This window comes from Pteronotus mesoamericanus, unplaced genomic scaffold (genome assembly GCF_021234165.1).
Source record: "Pteronotus mesoamericanus isolate MK-2021 breed Mesoamerican mustached bat unplaced genomic scaffold, CSHL_Meso_final contig_164, whole genome shotgun sequence".
NCBI classification, from domain to species: domain Eukaryota; kingdom Metazoa; phylum Chordata; class Mammalia; order Chiroptera; family Mormoopidae; genus Pteronotus; species Pteronotus mesoamericanus.
Genome location: NW_026555065.1, coordinates 21,634,368 through 21,646,663, shown reverse-complemented (window position 1 = coordinate 21,646,663; position 12,296 = coordinate 21,634,368).

The following is a 12,296-nucleotide window of genomic DNA, read 5'->3' as shown; positions in this document are numbered from 1 at the left end:
GCCTTTGGCCCACTGAAGTGCCTTTCGTGTCAGGGAGACAATGACTTCAGAGAAACAAAGGGAGGGCCTTCCAGGGAGCAGGAATGATGCCAGGAGTTCAGGAAGAGGTTCAACAAAGCAGGAAATCAAGCAGAATCAATTAGTAAAAGCATGTCATTGTCCACAAGGCCTTCTTGACTTGGCCACTGGCCCACCAGAGTTAGTAACAAGTAAGAGGAGAGGTAAGCCCCAGCCACATGACTCCTGATGCTTGATTAATACAAAGACGAGGACGTAAAAAGGATCAAAATATATCCCCATGTATTATCAGCCTTAAAAAAAAGAAAAAGAAAAAAGGAGACATTCAAACAGCCCTCTCTGCCTGCAGTGAATTCTGAGATGCAAAGCTCTTGCCTTCTGAGAGATCAAAACCTGAGGCTGCCCCGCTCTTATGGAAGGTTTTATCTATCTCTTCCTTTGAGTTTTGGCTCAGAGGTAACCACTGATTAGAGACTTTCTTTAACCTTTGAGGATCCACCTCCCAGCCTATGGTTACTTAACCATCTCAACACCCTCTTTATTTTCTGCAGAACACTTAATCATATCTAGAATTAATTCCACAAAAGCAGAGTACTTGGCCACCTTCTCATGCCTGGCTAGAATGGCACATGGTTCCTAATTACTGATAATTATAGCTGATGTTCTTACTTAAGTCTTACTACATGTCAGGCACTGTGTGAAGTGTTTTACATGACATAAGTCATTTACATTCTCACAGCCACTCTCTGTAGAGGTGTTAATATTGTTTCTGACATACAGGGCATAGCTGGGATTGAAATTCAGGTAGGTTGGTCCCAGAGCCTGTCCCTTAACCCTTCACAATCTTCTGCCTCCCCTTGCAGCTGCTTAGAGATGTTTTCTGAATGGATAGGTGCATATAGGCATGAAGGAGGAGGAGAATGATCTGGCAGAAGAGAAGTAAGGCTGCAGCGGGGCAGAAAGAGAAGCGCCTGTGAAGGCAGCAGGACCAAGCAGCTGCTGTTGTCTTCAGGAGTAATGTGCATACCTTTCCCTGATGGGAGAATAAAAGTTATATACTTTTATATTGAGGGCAATATATCGATATTTATTACAAAATCAAAAAAAAGCCTTAAAACACAAATACCTTTGAGTTGTAAGTTACTCCTCCAGGAACTTTAAAAAAAAAAAAAAATTTGGCCCTGGCCACTGTGGTTGAGTTGGTCATTCTTTAGACCAAAATGTCGAGGGTTCAATCCACGATCAGGGCACATACTAGAGGGCAACCTATCAATGTTTCTCTCTCACATCATTGTTTCCCTTTTTCCCTCTCTCTAAAAGCAATGAGAAAAATATCCTCAGGTGAAGATTAAAAAAATCATAATTTGTGTACAAAAATGTAAGCATAAGGATGTTCGGTGCAACCCAAATAATCTTATATTAAGAGTTGCATACACAAACTTTATTCTACTCATCTTGATGTAATTGAAAAAAAAGGACAAAGAATATGGGGAAATAATTCATGAGATAATAATAGGAACATAAAAGACTAAAAAACCATATGTTACAGATTTTTTTTTAATCTTTAGATGGTGAAATTATGGGAAGTTTCTCTTTCCTTTGAGTTTTTTGGGGTTGTCCAAGCTTTTGCTTAAACATTTATTCTTTTTGTATTTAGCAGAAAGTGTTACTTTGATTAAAGGCAGGTTTCTGAACAGGAGTGGCATGATCAAAGCTATGCTTCTGGATTAATCCGGCTGTGGTATGCAGCGCAGATTGGAGGGAAAAAAAGACAAGCATGGGAAGGGCAGTGAGAACTCTGTTGCAATCATCTCAGGCAAAAGGCTAATGAGGACTTAAACAAAGGTACGCCAGGGACTGGCATCCATGGGCACGTGGCAGGCTAACAAACAGCTGAGTTGGAAAAAGACTGGAGCAGGTTGAAAGAGTCTACTGCTGATAATGTTCCAAGCCATCAGGCTCCTGGTGAAGGACTGGAAACCTCCAGGTGGAGACGGCGGAGGGGAAGTTATACCCAGCACAGCCAGTGGAGAGAGTTGGTACCCGCCGCCAAAGGTCAGGTGGACTCAGCTCCTTCCTTCTCCTGCCTTTGTCCCTATATTAGTCCAGCTTCTTGATCAATGTCTTTTCTTTTTCTACTACTCATTATTATTACCAGTTTGCGACTTGGATGAATATTTCCTTTTTTTCATTTCTTCCATTTTAAAAAATGTGAAAGGGCCCATCTGTGCAAGATCATAGAGAGATTCTTATGTGATGAGATAGTACAGTGTTTCTGTGCCTCTTTAAGTGTCCAAGGGTAAGAATGTTTAATTACCTAAAGGTCCAAATTCCTTAGGCAAGTGTTCAAAGCCCACTACAGTGTGATCCCAGTTTCTTTTCTTCCAAGAGCCATAAATAAACTCGCCTTCACTTGTGGCCTCCAAACAGATCATGCCCAGGTCTACCTCTGAAGGGTCCTCGCCCTTCCCCCAATGTCTACATGTCCCCATTGTAACCATTCTTGGAGCAAAACTCAGCATCCACCTCCTCCATGAAATCCTTCCCAAACATTTCAGAACATGGAGGTATCTTAGCACCTGTTACAATAGTTTTATATCTAGCTAATATTTATTAAGTATTATTAAGCTCCAGGATTTATATGCATTATCTCCTATCCTTACAAATAACCAACAAGGTAATAACTCCATATTACAGATGAGCAGACAGAGGATCAATGAGGCTAACTTTCTCAGTGTCACCTACCTAGTATTTGGCAAAATTGTCACTTTTATCTGGACAATCTGACTCCAGAACCTGACTCTTAACTTCCTACCTGTGTGCCTACTCTGAGGTCCCCCGCCCCTTTCTTTCCAAGTAAATGAATATTGTACTTTATTCAAATGAAAACATAATGAACAGACAGGCCTAAGAGGAGCTGCTCTGGAAGAAGAACTGGGGAGGGGTCCCCCTGCCTTCACTGTAGAGCCCTAGGGTTCCAAAGAACACAATGAAAACCACAGTCCCATCTCAACCACCGCATCCAAAAATGCCAGCCTGTCCAGGCTGAACCAGCTCCAGGACCTGCCTGGTCTCTCCCCCTGCGCTGCAATTTCTGACTCTAAACCACTTTTTTCTTAACTAATCACTGACTGGTATGTTGTTTCTTTGAAACATTATTTCCATTTAATGGAGGCTACATAATTAACTATATTATTTGACTGTTTACTCTCAGTACTCAGCAAATAGCTGCTGGCAAGAGAAACGTGTTCCTAGCTGGCTACACAAGTTAAATCATTAGGTCTTTTGCAGAAAATATAGCACTGGATTAATATCAATAATATACTATAGTTTCTATAAATATCAAGCCTTGCTATAATCAGAGAAATGAAAACTAAAACAATAATGAGATCCCATTTTTGATTCATTAAAAAATATTTAAAAGAGTACCAATAACCTATTTTGTGAGGGTATATGGAAATGGACTATCTCATATGGTAGGAGTGTAAATTCATACAGACTTTTTAGAGAAATTGGTTGATATCAAAGGGTAGCAGAATATGTCATCTTGAAATATGCCACTTTGGCATAAAGATTATTCTGAGCTGACAGCAAGTGAAAAGAAGCAGATAAAAGAAAAGTCTCTCTGCCCTTTCCCCATTTGCTTAAAAGCAAGACATATATTTGTAAATGCGTCCTCCCTTTCCTTTCTAATAAAAAGAATAGAAGTTAATCACCAGAGAGAGCTCTGAGCCCTCCTCAACCCAGAGAAGCACCAGAAGAATCCACAAAACAAACTACTAACTAGCCTTTATCTCCTGTTAGTTTCCCCATTATTTACCTTCCTAGAATTTGTTGCCCTAAAAACTCAAAGTCCTTTCCCTTTGTCTTTCACATCTCTAAAAATTCATTGTTCCTTTGTTAAGATGCTATATAAGGTCAAGTTCTAACCACGCTTTTGAGTTACTCATCATTGAATGCTCCCATGTGTATGTGTAATACACATGTGAATAAATTTCATTTGTTTTTCCCTTGTTAGTCAGTCTCTTGTCAGTCTAATTTATAGGTCTTCAGCCAATGACCATAACTAGTACAGGGAAAAAAATTAAGTTCTCTCTCCCCTACAATATCCATCACAACTTAAAGTGGATATTGTTTTTGATCCAAGAGTTCTTTTAGAAATCTTTCAAACAAACATTTGCGCACACGTGCAAAGTTATATCAACAGGGACATTCATTGCAGCATTGCTTATAAGGGTAAAATGTTAAAGACTATCTAGAAGTGAATTAAACAAATTATAAATTTATTAAATACATTGTGCTTATTTGCCCAAAATTGAAAACTGTAATTCATTTCAAATCTTTGTACTGGCATGCAAAGATTTCCAAGATAGCCCTGGCTGGTGTGGCTCAGTGGGTTGAGTGGCGGCCTAGGAACTGTAAGGTATGATTCACAGGGCACATGCCTGGGTTACAGGCCAGGTCCCCGGTTGAGGTCGTGCGAGAGGCAGCCAATTTATGTTTCTCTCACACATCGATGTTTCTCTCCCTCGCTTTCTCTCTTCCCCTCTTTCTAAAAACAAATAAATAAATAAATCTTTTTAAAAAATTGCCAGTTAAAAAAAATTTCCAAGATATATGATTTTGTTTTTTTCACAAGCAAGTAGTCAGACAATATGTATTATATAATCTCACTGTATAAAACAAATAATTGTATATAATCTAGCTTTATTTAGAAGCAGTTAACTAAATTGTTAACAGTTCTTTCCTATGAGGAAAAAGTCAGATTGGGAATATATATGTATGTAAAGGGGGATTGAGACTTTTTTTTAAAATCATAATATATGAACTTTTAACTTTTTATCACAAGTATTTATTTTTGTGTATTATTTATTTAATTAAAGTATAGTATTTAAAAAGATACTATACCATTTTAGGCTTACTGTAATTCATGATAACTGAGGGGAAAAATACCCTAGAATTTAGTACAAAAATACCCTGCAACTTAGCATATGAACAAACCTCTTGAGCCTCCTCTATTAAACTCTGGCTTATATTAAATGTACATGTCAAGTTTCTAACAATTTCTATGATATATAACTTATTTATTTTTTAAAAGACTTTATTTATTTATTTTTAGAGAGAGGGGAAGTGCTTGCCTTTTGTGCACCCCTTACTGGGAACCTGGTCCGCAACCCAGGCATGTGCTTTGACTGGGAATTGAACCGGCGACTCTTCAGTTCGCAGGCAGTGCTCAGTCCACTGAGCCACACTGGCTAGGGCCTATTTTTGTTTTTATTAAAATATTTTTTATTTTTCAATTACAGTTGACATTCAATATTATGTTAGTTTCAAGTGTACAGCATAGTGCTTAGAAATTTATCTAATTTACAAAGTAATTCCCCCAAAAAGTCTAGTACCCACCTGACATATATATATAGTTATCACAATATTACTGACTATATTTCTTATGCTGTTGTTTACATCCCTGTGGCTATTTTGTAACTGCCAGTTTGTACATCTTTTTTTTTTTTCAAATCCCTTTACCTTTTTCATCCAAACCCCCAAGCCCCCTTCCTACTTGGCAACCCATCAGTTTGTTCTGTATACCTATGAGTTTGTTCCTGTTTTGTTTGTTCATTCATTTTGTTTTTTAGATTCCACTCTATGATGTTTAATTTACAACACAAATTTTAAAAACCCATATTCCATGTTTAGTACCCTCTCCCAGCAGGTCCCACGTGTCTGTCAGGCTGACTCGCCTGTTTTTCTCTCTCCCAGCAGCGAAGCAGCAATGATCCTAAGAGAACTTAAAAAGGAACCTGAGCTCAGAAGGCAGGACAGCATCTCTCTAAGGGGAGCTGAGAGCCAGAGGAGAAACTGGACCAGGAGAAAGGCCTAGGATCCGAGAGGTGGTCCTCCCATAGCTTCAGGGTTAGCCACAGAAATGGCCCCTCAAGTGCCAAGGGCACCAAGAGGTAAAAGCCAAAGTCCTTGCGAGCCCCCTTAGACTTTCCAAGGTCATTCCAGTCCTAAGATGTTAAAGAAAAGATTGTCCACTGCTTCAGATATAAACTGAATCCATTCATAAGAAAAAGAATGACTGTACGATTTGTGCTCCAACATCTGAATTAAGGTACAGAAATGGGAGAAAGGAGCCAGATTATACAATGGACAATCAACATCAATTTAGGCCCTCCTATCTTTCCTCTTTACCCTGTACCCTCTCCATGGATCTCTCCTCTCTTGACTTAGGACCTCAGAAAAGTTACGTTCCCAGTACTCACCTTGATTCATCTTCTCCCCCCTTCTGTCAGCCAGGGCCCTTCAACTAATCAGTATAAAGATTCTAGACTTTATAGCCTCTCTGGGCATTTACTGTCATCTGACTGGAAACCTTTCTTCCCTCCTGAGTTGGGTGGGGCTGCCATTTCCTCCTCCTCCTCCTTAGCATTCTTCCTGCTCTTAACTTTCCCACTGTTGCGTGCGCATCACAGCTTAAGGAAAAGAGCTCTTTCTAAAGCCTTTTTAAAAATCGCTGAGGGATTTGTTTCTGTGGCCTCCTTTTTAAGCTGAGAAGACTCGCGTGACATGGGAGGCAAAGCTTGGTCTGGATCTATTCCTTTGCACCTCTGTCACTTCAGGGCTTAGGACCAGATTCTCTCTAAACTGGATTCATTCTGGTGTCAAGGCTTCACTCTACAGTGTTGAGGTGGGAATAAGGGACAGAACTGCCCTCAGAAAGGTCATCACAAATGGTCATGAAAATGTCTTTGGGCAGCGCATTCGGACCTGGAAAACTTTGCATCTTGAAGAAAAACTAAGTACATTGAAATGGTGAATTACTATGATTCAAATGAAGTTGGTAAAGTTTCCAATGACGAGAAATGCCCATGATATAATGTTAACTGGTGAGGTGGGAGTGGGGAGTTGGACACAAAAACAGTGCAGCTTATCTCAGTGGTATAAAAAAAATGTTATTTATATCGATAAACCCATTTTTAACAGATGGAAGAAAATATAAACTGTGATTGTCTAAGGGCAGTGAGATTGTAAATGATTGTGGTTTCCTTACTTATACTTTTCTGAGTTAAAAAAAATCCACATTGGGAGAATAAGATGTTTTTAATCAGGGAGGAAAACAATACTTTTAAGTGAAAGTGAGAAAAGGGATAGGAGGACCGTGGCTGGAGATCTGAACAAGTGTCTTTTACCAGAGTCACGGTTTAAAGACAGAAGCAAAAGTATTCAGTCAACACTCCTGGAGGAAGAATTTAGATCAGTAAAAGAACAGTGCTACAGAGACAACATAAAGCTATTTACACACTTAATGTTCATTGTCCAAGGTATGTAAGAGGTGCCTAATCCCATGTGTGATTCATAGAGAAAACGTCTGCACCCATTGTAACCAAAGCTTTCTGTCACATCTTCCGCCTTTTTTTAATGTGTTGAGTGTATTTAGGAAATGGTCCTCAGTTGGATGCATTAAACTCTCTCATTACCAAATGTTTGCATAAAGCCCAACTGTGGGCTTTATTTTTTAATCAAAATTACTGTACCTTGTTTCAGAAAAATAACACCTCGGTACTTGGTAGGGTGGCCGGTGATGCGGGCTGTGTAAGAATTCACAAAGAGAAGAAAGTGCAGAGAATAAAGTTTTTATTCACTCTCCAAGAAAGGAGAGGGGCATGGTATGAAGAGATATGCCAGCATTGAGGGATGGGGGCTTTGAGCTTTTACTGGGTTAGAATTGGATTAAAAAGGATGGGGGGTGTTGTTGTGGGGGTTTCTATGTATCGCTTGTATTTTCCCACTTGCACCGGCTGAGCCATCTACAAAATAAGGCCCATTTTCTATGAAATCTGGATTACAATAATATCGTCTACATCCATACCACCCTGAAAGCGCCTGATGTCATCTGAATTACAATAATATCAATATTTCCCCTATGAAACTAGCTGGAAGTCCAGTAATTCCTGGGATCTTCTCCCCACAAGTGCTAGGGAATCCCCAGGGTTGCTTACTTTTGTCCACAAATTGGTCCTGCTCTCTCAAAAGCTGCTGTGTGATTGGAAATTGGGAACTCAGCTGCGCACTTTCAAGGATGAGTTGATTGGCTTTGTTCCACCAGGCTTGAGGTTCTTGACCAACTCCACAAGACGAAGGGTGATGAGCGAGGGCCTTCCTGGGATCAATTCCTGAGCCCCCGCTGCTGTGTCTTCGGTTCTTAGGCAGACAGCCCCTTCCTGGTGGCAAGCTTCACCTATCTTGCCCTCACTAGCCTAACTGACTTCCATCTGGACCAGTCTAGGCTATCAAACATGTTTTAATAAGTAAACATCCAAGACGGGCTAGTCCTGGTGGGTCCCCCAACACCTTTTTTTCCAGGATTTCCTCTGCCCCTTGAAAATCCTCTTATGGAAGAATTTTGCCTAAACATCTAAAACCTGGGTTGGAGGCCATGCTGAATTCTACTACCAACAACCTCTTGAGATTGCCTGGCCAAAAATATTTTTATCATTATTTTTTGATATGTTAATCTCATCAATCATACCACAACTAAATTCTTTCTTCAGGCTGCATATAATCTAATTTCCTCGACTTCTTTCAATTCCCACCCCACACCTCACCAGGCCAGGCTACCATCACCTGTCCTGGACCATTGCACCTCCTAACTGCCTTCTCAGTGACACATTTTGAACCTATGTAGCCTCTATACCACACACAGCCAGAATGATCTTTTAAAAAGGAAAAAGTTATCAGATCACCTCTTGCTTAAGCTCTTCCATATCTTCTTATTCCCCCTAGAGTAAGATCCAAAAGATAATGTGGTCCCCCAAACCCTGCATGTTCCAACATCTGCTTTCCTTTTCCTTATTTTCTCTCTGCCACAGCCATTCATTCATTTGACAAACATTTGCTAAGCGTCTGTAAGTGCCAGACACTGGAGAAATTGTGGTGCCAAGACTGATGAGGTCTTGCCTTATGGGACTTAGGTTGTAGTGTGGGAGATGGGCAGTGAACAGATTAATAGATAAATTGACAAAATATGCTCAGGTAAGGATAACTGAAGAAAAAACAAACAAGGGGTTTAAAAGGGAGAGAATACTTGGAGGCAAGAGGCTATTTTAGATTGTGTGGTCAGGAAGGATATCCCTGGGGTAGGGATATTGATCTGAGGCTAAGTGACAAGAAACAAAACCCAGTCATTTGAAGATAAGGAAGAGGAAACAGCAAGTCGAAAGACCCCAAAGGAAGCGAGTGGAGGGAGAAGATCTGTTAGAGAGAAAGGGTGGCCAGTGCACGTACGCTGAGGTTGGTGGGGGAATGACAGGGGAGGGAGTGGGAGAGGAGGGCAGTTTGGTTAGGTGTTTGGAATTTCTTCTGAATTCTCCTGGCTCATTGGCACATCTGTATTCTCCCTGCCCAAAGCCTTCTAACATGCACCTACCTGGAATGTTCTCCCTTCTTCTGTTTTCTAGCTAACTATTCCTCTTTCCTCAGGATTTTAGCATCAACATCCCTTTCTCCTGGACAACTTCCTTGCTAAATATACTCCCATAGTTTGCATACACTTTGTTCATTCACCCCACAAAGATTTATTGACTGACTGTCATGTGCCAGCCACTGTTCTAGGCTCTGCACATATATTAAACAGATTTTTTCAAATTAGAAAGATATGTTTAGGATGTTATAATAGGAAATGTGGTTTCTGTGGTATGCCCAGACTTCTGTCTTGTGGAATTCACTTGAAGAGCACCTGGAAAAGATAACTGTCCTTCAGAGCAGCGGAGGTGCAGTGAGCAGCTCTAGGGCTCTGGGCTGAAAGGGACACATTTTGTAAGGACATGGTGGGCCTGAGAAAGCAGCAATTTTATATTAATTGCAAGTGTTAATTTGGAACCTAGCTGCTTCTCAGATGGGCAGCACTAAGTATTCCAAAGTTTATTTACTTAGTGACAGTGGTGATTTTCCTAAGAACCCCAGAGAGAGCATACGGTTATTAGAGAAGAATGACTGGACCCAAGGTCCTCTGGAGGCTTAAGCAATGAGTCTCTGGAGGCTGTAGTTATTTCCCAGGGGCAATTCTGTAACTCCAGAGAATTGTCTGGAGTGACTCCTTTCATAATGAGCCTCTTCAAGTTTAGACAAAAATATTTTACATGTAATCATTCAACAAACAGTTTTCTTGACAGCTACCATATCATGGCACTCAGATAGGTTCTGATGGTGCAAAACTAAATTACAGACATGGTTCCTGTACTCATGGAGTTTACATGCTACCAAAGGAGACATACATCTCATAATTAATTACTTAGCTTCAGTTGAGCAGGTACAGACTGTTCTGAAACCATACTCATTTCCAGAGGTCCTAGACAGCCTGGGGAAGAGTAGTGGGCTGAGAGCAGGAAGGCTCCTCTAGGGAATGATCTTTGACTTTGTTTTGTAAGGTGGTTGGAAATTCTAAGTATTGGAACATTATGCTGAAGAGCAAGAAGTGTTCCTTGTAAAAGGAACAACTGCACAAACACTCCATGGTGGGAAGAAGCAGGTGACATTCCCCTAACATTTGTGAGAGAAGGGCAGTGTGACTGAAGTGCCTTGAGCAAAGGCGAGCATAGTATGAGACGAAGGCATGCCAGAGTTTTTGTTTGGGGATATTTTCCTAAAAGAAATGGAAAGCCATTAAAGGTTTTAAAATTAAGGGTAGTAAAATGTCAGGTTTGTGTTTAAAAAGATCATTCTAACTTTAATGTGGAAGATGGATGAGGAAGAGGGACAAAGGTAAATGGAAGAGCCCTACTGGGAAATTCCTGTAGTAAAACAGGTGAGGAATGATGGAGATGCAGTGGCATTGGAGATGTTCTCCGTGGAGTATTCTAGAGGCATGAGAAGGTAAAATTGACTGGCTGTGGTGATTGATTGAATATGTAAAGTGACCCCTAAGGTTACTGGCTTCATGCTTCTGGGTGGGTGGTAATGATGTTCTTGAAACAGAAAACACTGAGTGAGGACCAAGTTTGGGAGATCAGAACATAGGTCAGGTTCAGGATCTGTGCTTGAGTTTGAAATGCCCATTATGTGTATACCAGAGACTCTGGCTAGGCAGTTAGATAGATAAATCTGCAGCATAGAGGAAAGGCTGGGTTAGAGACATAAAAGGGATAGTCATGGGAGTCAAGGGTCTGGATGAGTGTATGTGGAAAAAGGTTGTAGAGTGATAAGAGACCCTAGGACAGATCTTTGAGGAATTCCAGAATTTAAAGGTTGAATAGAGGACACGGTACAATGGAGGCTCAACAGAGGCCAGAGAGGGAGCAGGAAAACCAGGAGGTGGTTGTCCCAAGAAGCCAAAGAGTGTTTCAAGAAAACAGGGAGTGCTGCCAAGCCATCAGGGAACATAAAGTCTGAAAGGTGTCCATCAGCTTTTGGTATGGAGTCTATTGTACCTTAGTGAGAAAGATTTAGGAGGTGTGATGGTAGGAAAGGAAACGATATTGGAGAGAGTTGCAGGGGAGGGGAGGAATTGGAAACATTGAATGTGGACAAAGTTGGGACTGACTTCCTTTCCTTTTGTCAGGCTTCATTTTTGTTCTTTTACAAATAATCAGTGAAGGGGAGAAATTGAGGCAGGGGGTAGGGAGAATTTCAGGATACCAAGAAGGCAGAGTCCAGTAGAAGGTAATTTTTTCACTCTCTTTATTTTCTACTCAAAAAAAATTCAATAATATTTAAATATTCCTCACCTTTGTTTCAACCCTCTGGGAATGAGATTACAGTTTTTTATTTTTTTTTCTTTTCCAAATGTCCAAGTAGATCTGGATCTCTCACTTTGGGAGAAAAGATACACAGAGTTTCTTATACTGAGTAATTCCTTCAAAGAGACAATGGTGGCTAAACTTATTTGTGGATATAACATTGGACCTAAACTCATTCCCTCACTTAAGACCATGTCGATGGGAAGGTCTTGCACTATTTATAATTTTGACATGAAAGAGCAAATTGGCATGATTTGGACAGAAGTTTCTTGCCAAAATTCCAAAATAATACATACAGCAACACGAGAACTTTATCGTCTGAAAAAGATGCAAAAGATTTTACCTCCTGTTTGGTTTGTTTATTTTTTTCCCAGCAAAAAGAGGGGAAAAAAACTGCCCTGGCTGGTGTGGCTCAGTGTACTGTGTGCTGGCCTGCGAACCCAAGGGTAACTGGTTTAATTACCAGTCAAGACGCGTGCCTGGGCTGTGGGCCAGGTCCCTAGTTTGGGGCGTGCGAGAGGCAACCAATCAATGTATCTC